Below are 12,631 nucleotides of genomic sequence, written 5' to 3'. Positions count from 1 at the left end.
CCCCCGGACATCGTTCGTCCGGGGGTGGGACTGCCTTTAGGTTGGTCCTCTTTTATACCCCCGGACATCGTTCGTCGGGGATGGACCGGCCTTGGCACGGTCCGTTTTTATACCCCCGGACATCGTTCGTCCGGGGTGGGACCGCCTTTAGGTCAGTCCTCTTTTGTACCCCAAGACATCGTTCGTCCGGGGCTGGACCGGCCTTGGCACGGTCCTCTTTTACGTCCCCGGACGTTGTTCGTCCGGGACTGGACTGGCCTTGGGCACGGTCCTCTTTTATACCCCCGGACATCGTTCGTCCAGGGTGGGACCGCCTTCAGGTCGGTCCTCTTTTATTCCCCCGAACATCGTTCGTCCGGGGTTGGACCGGCCTTGGCACGGTCCATTTTTATACCCCCGGACATCGTTCGTCCGGGGATGGACCGGCCTTGGCACGGTCCGTTTTTATTAGGGCTGGCAATTTTCGATACGACACGATGACACGACTCGAAAACGACACGAAATAAATGGGTTAGGGTGACACATTTAATTTTCGTGTCATAATCGTGTCGACACGTTTAACACGTTTATTAAACGTGTCATTTTCGAGTCAACCCGCTTAACCCGAAAATGACACGTTTATGACACGTTAAGATAATATAAACACTTTAATTTATTTTTATATTATGGGGCGGCAGCAGCAGCTTAATAGAAAACATGAAAATAAAGCCTTAGTTTTTCTTTTTATTTAAGGAGCCCAACCCAATCTGAATTGAAGCCCATGACTTAAAGTTAACTAGGGTTACATAATATTTCCCTAACCCTCTAAAACTCACTTTCAGTTTCAGATCACACTCACACAGACATAGCCTCCCCTCTCGAACGAACACAGCCGCCCCTCTCGATCAACATAGCCTCACCTCCTTGCCTCCCCCTTGCGATCGACACAGCCTCGCCTCCCCTCTCGACACAGCCTCCCCTCTCGACACAACCTCACCTCCCATCTCGACACAGCCTCCCCATTTTCACTCTCCCTTCGATTCTCACTCTCCCTTCCATTCTTGTTCTGTAAATAGCAGAGGAGCAGGATGGGCTTCGGAGTTCAGACACGAGAGGCTCACTCTCCTCTTCTGCGCTAGCTTCTCTCTCCACCACTCTCTCTCTTTCTTTGGTTGTCCTCTCGTCATTCTGCCACCCACAGCCACAACAAAATGGTATTTTTATTTATATATGTTTAGATTTGTTTCTAGTTATAAATTATAATGTAGACAATAAACTTAGTTTATGTTGAAGTTGTTATATCAACTTCAATAGGGAGTGAATTAGATTTGTTTCAGTTTTAATATCCTTGTTTTTAGGTGGGCATTTCTACACTCAAGCGAAAGACAGTGGTTCTCTATTTGTGGATTCTAATATTGATTTTGTTCTGAATATGAGCTCTGCCTTACTTGTAATTTTTATATGGTTAGCTACTTATTTTCTAGATTTCCCAGCCAAACTTGATTTCTTTATTCTGATATTGTATTTTGCTTTCTTGGATGAAAACAGACTAGGTTTTATTTATTTTTTAATTTTTGTGTTCAAGTCTTCTAGTGAGTTTACATACTAAATTTGCATCAAATCCACTAGTTCATTGTGAATACAAATTTTGCTAATTCTAATTCATACATAAATGTTATGTTAGTGTACAAATTGTCTACTAGCTTTATTATATTCTGTAAATATTAATGCTATATATTATGTTCATTTTTATTTATGTTGATTGGTATTTATTGGTTATATGCTCCCAATGTTATGTGAATTATGAACCACTTTCAATGTCTTGGTTTGAGTATATAAGTTTTGGTCTGTGTATGTGTAACTATTAGACAAGAAAAATGGGACGGGACTGCATTTTAACATATTTGATGGGGAATTTTTCTAAAGATTTGGTGCTTCACTGAGATTTGATTTGTGAATTTATCTTGCAGATATTGGAGCAGGGAGTTTGTATTTTCAAGGCATTGATTCAAGGTAATTTTACTCTGTTATTTTTTTTTCAAGTAATTCTTTTTTTTTTTCTTCAGATTTTCTTTTGTAGTTTCTTTCTCATTAATTGTTTCTCTGTGATACTAATTGTTATTAATTTCTATCTTCAATATTTATGCTAGATGGAAGATCAACCACAGGGTGTTAAAGAGAGTTTGGTGCAGTCACATAACACTAATATGACTACTGAAAACACAGAAGAGTCAACTCAAAATGAGGTAGATTCTAAAACTGCAAAAGGAAAACGTAGAAGAAAATTGACTTCAAATGTTTGGTCTTGTTTTAATATACTTCCTGTGGATCAAGATAATCAAACACAAAGAGCTGAATGCAAGCATTATGGTAAAATATATAATGCTGACCCCAAGTATGGGACAGGAAACTTAAGTCGTCACATGAAAAATTGTGAAAGAAGAGACACTCGTGATATAGGGCAGCTAGTGGTTTCTCAAGACAAAGGAATTGTGGCCTTGGGCTAAAAAAGGTTTGATCCGAATCACTTTCGTGAATTGATGACTCGTGCAATAATTTTACATGATTTGCCTTTTTCATTTGTTGAATATGAAGGTGTGAGAGCTACATATGAATATTTGTATCCTGGAATCACTTTAGTAACTAGGAATACTGCAAAGGCTGATGTTGTTAAGATGTATGCATTAGAAAAGGCAAGGATTAAATCAATGTTGAATAATAATTCTAGTAGAATTTGTTTGACATCTGATTTGTGGACTTCTATAGTGACTGATGGTTACATAACCATTACTGCTCATTTCATTAATAAAGATTGGGTGCTACAAAAAAGAATTCTAAATTTTTGTTTCATTCCTCCACCACATTCTGGTGTTGCAATATGTTCAACAATGTATGAGTTACTATGTGAATGGGGAATTGAAAAGAAGTTGTTTGCTCTTACTTTGGATAATGCTTCTTCCAATAATGTGACTGTTGATTTATTGCAAAAAGATTTGACAGCTAAAAATGCACTTCCTTGCAATGGTAAATTTTTTCATATTCGTTGTTGTGCCCATATTCTTAATTTGGTAGTGCAAGAGGGGTTGAAAGATATAGATGGTGTGGTTCTAAAAATTCGTGAAAGCGCAAAATATGTTAGAGGTTCACAAGTTAGAAAGAAGAAGTTTCTAGAATGTGTCAATCTTGTAGGTCTTGAATCTAAGAGGGGTTTAAAGCAAGATGTGCCAACTAGATGGAATTCAACTTTCCTTATGCTTGATAGTGCTATATATTATCGTCGGGCATTTTGCCATTTGGAATTAATTGACAGAAGCTACAAGTCTTGTCCTTTACCATACTAATGGGAAAAAGCTGAGAAGATTAATGAATTCTTAGAACAATTTTACAATGTCACTTGTAGTTTCTCTGGAACTGAGTATCCCACATCTAATTTGTATTTTCCATCAGTGTATTCTTGTTATTTTTCACTGAAAACAGCAAAGGAGAGTGATGATTCATATCTATCAAGTATGGGTAGTTTAATGATTGAGAAATTTGAGAAGTACTGGAAAGATTTCAGTATAATATTGGCCATTGCAGTGGTTCTTGATCCTCGTTACAAGTTGAATTTTGTGGATTATGCATATACCAAAGTTTATGGTGTAAAGGGATCACCACAATTTCTTGAGGTAAAGGAGCATTTACACAAATTATTTTCTAAGTACTCTACAAAGAAGCCTTCTATGTCATTATCTTCTAAAAGTGATGCTCCAAACACTTCCAGGAACTCGGTACTTAAAAAAAATAAGACTCTCATGAAGGTAAACATAACTTGTTTAATCTTTTGAATTTTTATTCTGTTATATTACTTTCATATTGGTTTGAGTTTGATTTTTAAATGATTGCAGGACTTTTATTCTTTTGAAAATCAAGAACAAGCAGCTACACAAAAATCTGAATTGGAGTTTTATTTAGATGAACCAAGATTAAGTATCAATGTAGATTGTGATATTCTTGACTATTGGAAAGGAAATCAGTTTCGATATCCTGAGCTTGCTGCTATGGCTCGTGATGTTTTGAGCATTCCTATATCTACTGTTGCCTCAGAAGCTGCATTTAGTGTGGGTGGTCGGGTACTTGATCAATATAAGGGTTCACTTAAGCCAGACATAGTTGAGTCATTGATTTGCACAAGAGATTGGCTATTTGGAGATATGGGTAATTTAATTGATTTTTTATCATCTATTTTATTATATATATATCACATGTTAATTTTTGTTTTATAAATGTATATAGAGAACACAAAATCTATTCGTGTGGCTGTGGATACAATTATTGATGATGTGCTCAACTTGGATATCAATGACCATACATATTCAACATCTTCTCAAAATCAAAGTTCCCATGACAGTGTTCAACAAGACAGTAATGTAGTAATGGAAGGTATTTTGAATATTTTATTTGCTATTATATTTATAATTTTTTATGTGCACCATTCTCAGTATGTAAATCTTGATTTTTCTTTAATACTCTCTGCAGGTTGAACTTCAAAGTTTGAAAGTGAAGCTGCCTAACAATGGAGATTGATGAGCCAACTTGTTATTAGTTTAACTTAGAGACTAGAACTTTGAATTCATCATTTATATTATGTTTGAGACCAAGATTGTAATTTTGAATTTATCACCTTTATATTATGTTTGAGTAGATTAAACTTATGAATTTATGTATGGTGTTTGTAATTGTTGTTTATTGTGTGTTTGAGTGACAGGTTTTATAATTTTCATTATTATGTTAATCGTGTCAATTTCGTGTCAATATCGTGTCGTGTCATTAAACGTGTATTAATCGTGTCAGTTTTAGATTTGTGTCAAATGACAAATTTATTAAACGTGTTATCGTGTCGACACGTGTGACCCGCTAAGATAATCGTGTCGTGTACGGGTTTGGATTTCTGACACGAATAATAATCGTGTCGTGTACGGGTTTACTCTAATCGTGTCGTGTCATAATCATGTCGACACGATAACACGAATTGCCACCCCTAGTTTTTATACCCCCAGACATCGTTCGTCCGGGGTGGAACCGCCTTTAGGTCGGTCCTCTTTTGTACCCCCGGACATCGTTCGTTCGGGGCTGGACCGGCCTTGGCACGGTCCTCTTTTATGTCCCCGGACGTCGTTCGTCCGGGACTGGACCGGCCTTGGGCACGGTCCTCTTTTATACCCCCGGACATCGTTCGTCCGGGGTGGGACCGCCTTCAGGTCGGTCCTCTTTTATTCCCCCGGACATCGTTCGTCCGGGGCTGGACCGGCCTTGGCACGGCCCGTTTTTATACCCCTGGACATCGTTCGTCCGGGGCTGGACCGGCCTTGGCACGGTCCGTTTTTATACCCCCGGACATCGTTCGTCCGAGGATGGACCGGCCTTGGCATGGTCCATTTTTATACCCCCGGACATCGTTCGTCCAGGGTGGGACCGCCTTTAGGTCGGTCCTCTTTTGTACCCCCGGACATCGTTCGTCCGGGGCTGGACCGGCCTTGGCACGGTCCTCTTTTACGTCCTCGGACGTCATTCGTCCGGGACTGGACCGGCCTTGGGGACGGTCCTCTTTTATACCCCCGGACATCGTTTGTCCGGGGTGGGACCGCCTTCAGGTTGGTCCTCTTTTATACCCCCGGACATCGTTCGTCCGGGGCTGGACCGACCTTGGCACAGTCCGTTTTTATACCCCTGGACATCGTTCATCCGGGGTGGGACCGCCTTTAGGTCGGTCCTCTTTTATACCCCCGGACATCGTTCGTCCGGGGCTGGACCGGCCTTAGCACGGCCCGTTTTTATACCCCCATACATCGTTCGTCCGGGGCTGGATCGGCCTTGGGGTTTGCGTCTCCTGGACTGTGGTCTGGGCCGGGACTAGCCCAAGCTTGTGCCCCGCCAGGTGTTTGCTTATACCTGGGATGATACCCCCCGCAAGTGAGCGGAGACAGGTCTGGGGTCACTTGAGAAAGATTAGCACAGTTTTGACAATAACCCTTTATGACGTTTTGCACACGTCATTTCCATTATTTGAAAGAATTTCCCCCCGAGGCGTACATTGTTTACAACGAAAATATTAAACTGGGAAAGGCTCCGTGACTATTGATAGTATTTACGGAGATGCTCCGCATTCCAGGCTCGCGAGACCTCCGAGCCATCGAGCCGCTTCAAGCGATACGTTCCAGGGCATACTTCGTGTTGGATCTCATATGGCCCCTCCTAATTAAGGCCCAGAACCCCCACTCCCGGATCTTGAGTAGCAGGGAAGACTCTTCGCAGGACTAGATCACCGGTCCCAAACTTACGACTCTTGACTCTGGAGTTGAAATGCTATGCAATCTTGCCCTGGTACATCTTCAGCTGCACTTGCGACTCTTCCCGGATTTCTTCGATGAGATCCAACGATTCCTGGAGTAAGGCGTGGTTCTGGGTGGGATCATATGTGTCGCGTCGGTGGGATGGGACGGTCGTTTCGATTGGGATGACGGCTTCACATCCATAGACCATAGAGTAGGGGGTGTGTCCTGTTGACGTCCTCTCGGTCGTCTGATAGGCCCATAGTACACGGGGGAGTTCCTCGGGCCATTTGCTCTTACAGGCCTGGAGCTTTTTCTTCAATGTCCCTTTTAGGATTTTGTTCACGGCTTCTGCCTGCCCGTTTGCCTGAGGTCTGGCAACCGCAGAGAAGCTCTTCACTATACCGTGCCTTTCGCAAAAATCCGTGAAGTAGGCTCTGTCGAACTGCTTCCCGTTGTCGGACACAATTTTGTAGGGGAGGCCATACCGACACATTATGTTGTGGATGATGAAATCTAAGGCCTTTTTGGAAGTGATTGTGTTCATGGGCTCTGCCTCAACCCATTTTGTGTAATAGTCCACAGCCACGATGGCATACTTAACCCCTCCCTTCCCGGTCGGGAGGGATCCAACTAGATCGATCCCCCACACTGCGAAAGGCCAGGGACTATTCATCAAGGTTATCTCTGTCGGGGGAGCCCTTGGGACCTTCGCATACCTTTGGCACTGTTCGCACTTGCAGACGTAGTCTATACAGTCTTTCTTCATGGTGGGCCAGAAGTATCCTTGGCGCAGGATCTTCTTGGAAAGACTGGGCCCGGGCGTGTGATCTCCGCAAAAACCTTCATGCACCTCATGCATGATGGCGCCCAGCTCGGTCCCAGACACACACCTCAGGTAAGGCATGGAAAAACCCCGGCGATAGAGCTTTCCATCCATCATGACGTAGCGGTGGACCTGATATTGGAGTTTCCTGGCAGCGGCCCGGTCAGTTGGAACTTCCCCGGCAGACAGATAGCAGATCAGCGGTCCCATCCAGGAAGCGGAGTGGTCAACGGCGTGGACGGCGGCGGCCCTGATGCTCGGGACGGGGAGATGGTTGACGGGGACCAGTCCGGCCAGCTCGACCTCTGCGTCGGTCGCCAGCTTCGCTAGTGTATCCGCGAAGACATTTTGCTCCCGGGGGATCTGGCGGATGGAATGCGCTGCGAACGTTTGGAGCATTTCCCTCGCTTGAGTCACGTATGCTGCCATTCTCTCTCCCTTGGTCTGATACTCCCCTGAGATTTGTCTGACGACTAGCTGGGAATCGCTGTAAATTTCTAGGTTCGCTGCCCCTACCTCCTGGGCCAGGCGCAAACCGGCTAGGACAACTTCATGCTCCGCCTCATTGTTTGATGCCTTGAACTGGAAACGGAGGGCATTTTGTAGCTGGTGCCCCTGCGGTGACACCAAGATGATCCCGGCCTCAGCCCCATGCTCGTTCGAGGCTCCATCCACGAAGATTTTCCACACGGGCGCCGCGAGGGTTGCGGGAATATTTTCTTCCAGGGAAATCCCGGAACATTCGACGATGAAGTCGTCCAGGGCCTGTCCCTTGACGGACACCCGGGGCACGTAAGATATATCGAACTGGCTCAGCTCCATTGCCCACTTCAGGAGTCTTCCCGACGACTCGGGATTCTGCAACACCTGTCACAGGGGATGGTTGGTTAAGACCTTTATGGCGTGAGCCTAGAAGTAAGGTCGAAGCTTCCGGGATGCCATAAACAGGCAGAAAGTCAGCTTTTCGATCAATGGGTACCGAGACTCGGCGTCTAGTAACCGCTTGCTCACATAGTATACCGGGAGTTATGTCCTTTCTTCCTCTTGCACCAACGCGGCGCTGATCGCGTGCTCGGTCACGGCCAGGTAAAGATACAGTGGCTCTCCTTCTACCGGTTTCGCCAGGATAGGGGCTTTGGCCAGGTGTTCTTTTAGCTTCTGGAAGGCCTCTTCGCACTCAGGTGACCACTCGAAACGCTGGCTCCCACGAAGGACGTTGAAGAAAGGGACACACTTATCCGTGGCTTTAGAAACGAAACGGCTTAGGGCGGCCACTCGCCCCGTCAGGCTTTGCACGTCCTTGTGCTTCCGGGGAGAGGCCATGTCGATCAGTGCCTTGATCTTGTCCGGATTGGACTCTATACCCTGGAAGCTCACTATGAAGCCTAGGAATTTCCCGAAAGCCACGCCGAAAGTGCACTTCTTAGGGTTCAGCTTCATCCCATACTTCCGGATAACTGCGAAAGCCTCCGCCAAGTCGTCCGAATGGTTCCGGGATGTCTTAGACTTGACCAGCATATCATCGATGTATACCTCCATGTTTCGCCGTAGCTGGGCCCGAAACATCCGATTGACGAGCCTTTGGTACATTGCCCGGCATTCTTGAGTCCGAAAGGCATGACTATGTAGCAATAGATGCCCTTGTCGGTTTGGAAACTGGTTTGCTCCTGATCTGCCACGTGCATAGAGATCTGATTGTAGCCGGAGTAAGCATCCATGAAGCTCAAGATCTCGTATCCAGACGTGGCATCCACCATTTGGTCGATTCAAGGGAGTGGGAAACAGTCCTTCGGACATGCTTTGTTGAGGTCCGTGAAGTCAATGCATGTTCTTCAGGTCCCGTTCGGTTTCGGCACCAAGACGGGATTGGCCAACCACACGGGATACATGGCCTCGCGTATGAAGTTGATGGAAGACAGCTTCTCCACCTCCAGCTTAAGGGCCTCGGCCCTCTTCGTTCCCAAAGGCCTGCGCTTCTGGCGGACCGGGATCGCGTTTGGGTCAATACTTAACGCGTGACAGATGATTTTGCGGTCGATCTCGGTCATGTCGGAGTGGGACCAGGCCAGAAGGTCCTGGTTTCCCTGGACTTGGGCGATGATGGCGGCCCGAATGTCTGCCGGCAGGTTCTTTCCTACTTGGATAATCCTGGTCGGATCGGTTTCACTGATGCACACCTCTTCTATTTTGTCCATTGGTTCCAGGACTCGATCGTCCCCTATATGCGGGTCCAGATCATCCTCTTCCTGGACCACTCGCTCAGTAGGAGGGAGAGGGGCTGGTTCGACGGGCTCCTCCCGGACCATGTATATGGGCCGGGCGGAGACATGGTAACACTTCCGGGCGCTCTTTTGGTCTCCCCGGACAGTCCCTACCCCTCCGTTGTCGCATGGGAACTTCATGCAAAGATGGTGGATGGAGGTGATGGCCCCGAACTCGACCAGTGTGGGCCGGCCAAGGATGACGTTGTAAGCGGTGGGGCAGTCCACCACGACAAAGGTGCAGAACTTGAACGAGTGCTGTAATTCACCCCCCAGGGTGACCGGCAGCTGTTTCTTTCCCATGGGGAGAAGCGCATATCCGTTGAAGCCGTAGATTTGGGTCGAGAAGGACGCCAGATCCACTTCCGTTAGGCCAATAGTGGTGAAGGCGGGTTTGAACAACAAGTTGACTGAGCTTCCGTCATCCACCAACACGCGGGACACCAATTTGTTGGCGATCTAGGCATCTATGACCAGCGGGTCATGGTGCGGAAAATGGACGTTGCGGGCGTCGTCCTCCATGAAGATGATGGGGAGGTTCATCAATTTAGGGTGTTGAGCCGGAGCCTGGACAAGGGCGCAAACTTCCTGGTCGTGGTCCAGCTCGCTCAGATAGCGCTTTTGGTCATTCCTTGAAGGCCCTCCCAGGTGAGGTCCGCCCGAGATGGTTGCCACATGCCCGTCGACCCGAGGGGGTGCTGCCCCGGAGGGATAGGGCATTCCGGGGCTGGGAACTTGCGCGGTGAGGGCCCCCTGAGGGGCCTGCGCTGGAGGTCCCTGTGCATACCCTCCATGAGGGGGGTATGCCCGAGTGTTTCCCTGGGCCGTGGGTTGCCCAGGGCTTGCTGACACGCCCGGGACTCCCACGGGCATCCTTACCCACTGGTGGAGGTGCCCCAGCTTGATGAGATTTTCAATCTCATCTTTGAGCTGCCGACACTCGTCGGTGGTGTAGCTCACGTCCTTGTGATAGGCGCACCTTTTGCTGGTGTCTCTCGGATTCCTTCCCCCCTTATACATGGGGCTAGGCTTCCGGTAGTGGACCGCCCTCTCTGTCGCCATATAGATGTTTTCCCTGGTGTCCACCAAGTTGATGTATTCTGAATATTGGGGCTCGTAGCCCCTCTTCCCCTTCTTGGCCGGATCGGGCCGGTTCTGGCCTTTGCCTAATCGCTTCCCTCGGGAGGGATTCACGTTTGCCTCAGTTACTCCCGTTTGTGACTGCTGGGCCACGACGGGGGCCATGTTGTGTCCTGTCGGCGCGATGCCATAACCGGAGAAGTGGGTTGACTGGGCCGGGGCGTACCCCGAGGTTGCAGGGCCGTATACCGTAGGGGTGTAATTGATTCCAGGCGTGACAGCCGGTCCCGGGGCAATGGGGGGCGTGGCGTAGGGCTGTGCCGGGAACTGTCCCGTATATCCCGGAATCTTCTGAGAGACGGGATGAGGAGCCGGGGGCCACCCGAAGGCCTGGATCTGGGCTTCCTCCCAGTTGATGAATCCTTGGGCCCTCCTGATGAATTCTTCCAAGGTGGCGGCCTTGCTGCGCTGCATGTCATCCCAAAGGGGGGACCCGGCCCGGATCCCAGATTGCAGTGCCACCAGGAGCTGTCCGTTGTCGACTTTCGTCTTGGAGGCTTCTTCAGTAAAGCGCTGGATGTAGGCTCTCAATGTCTCTGTGGGGAGTTGCTTAATATTGGTGAGAGCGCTAATTTGCATATCCATCCTCATGGCAGCCACGAACTATTTTCGAAACGCTGACTACAGCCCGGACCAGGATTGGATGGACCCCGGTTTAAGCCTTTTCCACCACTCTTCGGCGGGGCCGCCCAAAGTGATCGAAAAGCAGAGGAATTTTCTGTCGTCGCTGACATGGGCCACTGTCATGAGTCGGTTGTACCGGGACAAATGGTCCCTAGGATTGGTATTTCCAGTATAGGTAGTGAGGCTCAGCATCTTGAACCCCTTGGGTAGTACGGCGTCCAGGATGTGCCTCGCGCATGGCTCTTTATCCTCTTCGTCAGAGTCGGTGTCTGCGCCTTCTTGCTTGCGGACAAGGCGATCAGTGACCTTTTTTAATGCGGCCATCTGCTCCATGAGTAGCTTGGCCGTGCCATCCTCCAGGGGGATTCTCTCATTCCTCCTGTCGTTGATGTTGTTTCTGAGGTCGCCGTCTTGAGGGAGGATTTTTTCCTTGCGGGCCCGCTCTTTCCGAGCGTTCAGTCCGTCGCGCAAGTCTATCCGGGAAGTGTCGTCCCCTGAACTGAGGACGTGACGCTCCTCGTGGCAAGGCCGTTCTCGACGGTTCTTGCTGACCGAGGCACTTGGGTGTAAAGACCTTTCCCGCCCGTTTGGCCCTGGGGCGTGCCGGGGCTGTACATTTCGTGGCCGCGTCCCCTGTGGATCGATCGGGTGGCCTCGTCCTGGGACGGGGCGCACTTTCTCTTTCCTCAGTAGCGGCCGCGAACGTGCCCCGGCTTTCTCGACGGGGGTGGTCTTCTCCCGTGTCTTCTGTCGCTCCTTGTCCGGGCCTCCTGGAGCCGGTTCAGAAAAATGCTCCGAGGGACGGACCGGGCTGGCACCTCTGGGGACCCCGGCTTGCTCTCAGGGAGTGGGTTGCTGCGTTTCTGGATGTGGGCCAGCCGTGGGGTCGGCTGTCGGACCCTGCGCGGCCATGAGCGCCTGCAGGGATTGGAGAGACTCTTGCATCCGGCGATGCGCCTCTGCCTGCTCAGCGATCCTGGCCTCCTGGTCTAGGACTTGCTGCCTTAGTCTGGTCAGCTCCAAGTCCTGCTGATCGTCGCGGGGGGTCCTGGGATCCACGGCTTCGTCGTGGTATTCCCCCTCATTTTCCTCATAATACTCCTCCTCGTTTTCCACTTCGAATTCTGTCCCACCCTCGTAGTCCTGCGACTTGTCTTGGTGAGATATTTGAGGAGGCACGTCCTCGGGCAGGTCCTGAGGAACATGCTGCGAAGGCAGCGGGTCTCCGTTGCCCTGCTCGGGATTGGTAGGGTCAAAGGTGGTGTGTCATGTGTTCATCATCGTAGTAAAGGCCTAACATTAGCACTGGCTTCCTTCAGCTTTCAATGAAAGCACCAAACTGTTAACCGAGATTTTCGGCAACTCTATTAATAACTAATATTTACGGATAATTATAATGAAAGCAGAAGATTAACGCGGGGTTTTTACGTGGTTGGGGCGTTAACTAGCCTTAGTCCACGAGTCTATATTATTAGAGCTTGAAGAACCTT

This window comes from Humulus lupulus, chromosome 5 (genome assembly GCF_963169125.1).
Source record: "Humulus lupulus chromosome 5, drHumLupu1.1, whole genome shotgun sequence".
NCBI lineage: Eukaryota > Viridiplantae > Streptophyta > Magnoliopsida > Rosales > Cannabaceae > Humulus > Humulus lupulus.
The sequence above is the reverse complement of the archived record's forward strand: the minus strand, read 5'-3'. Positions refer to the sequence as shown.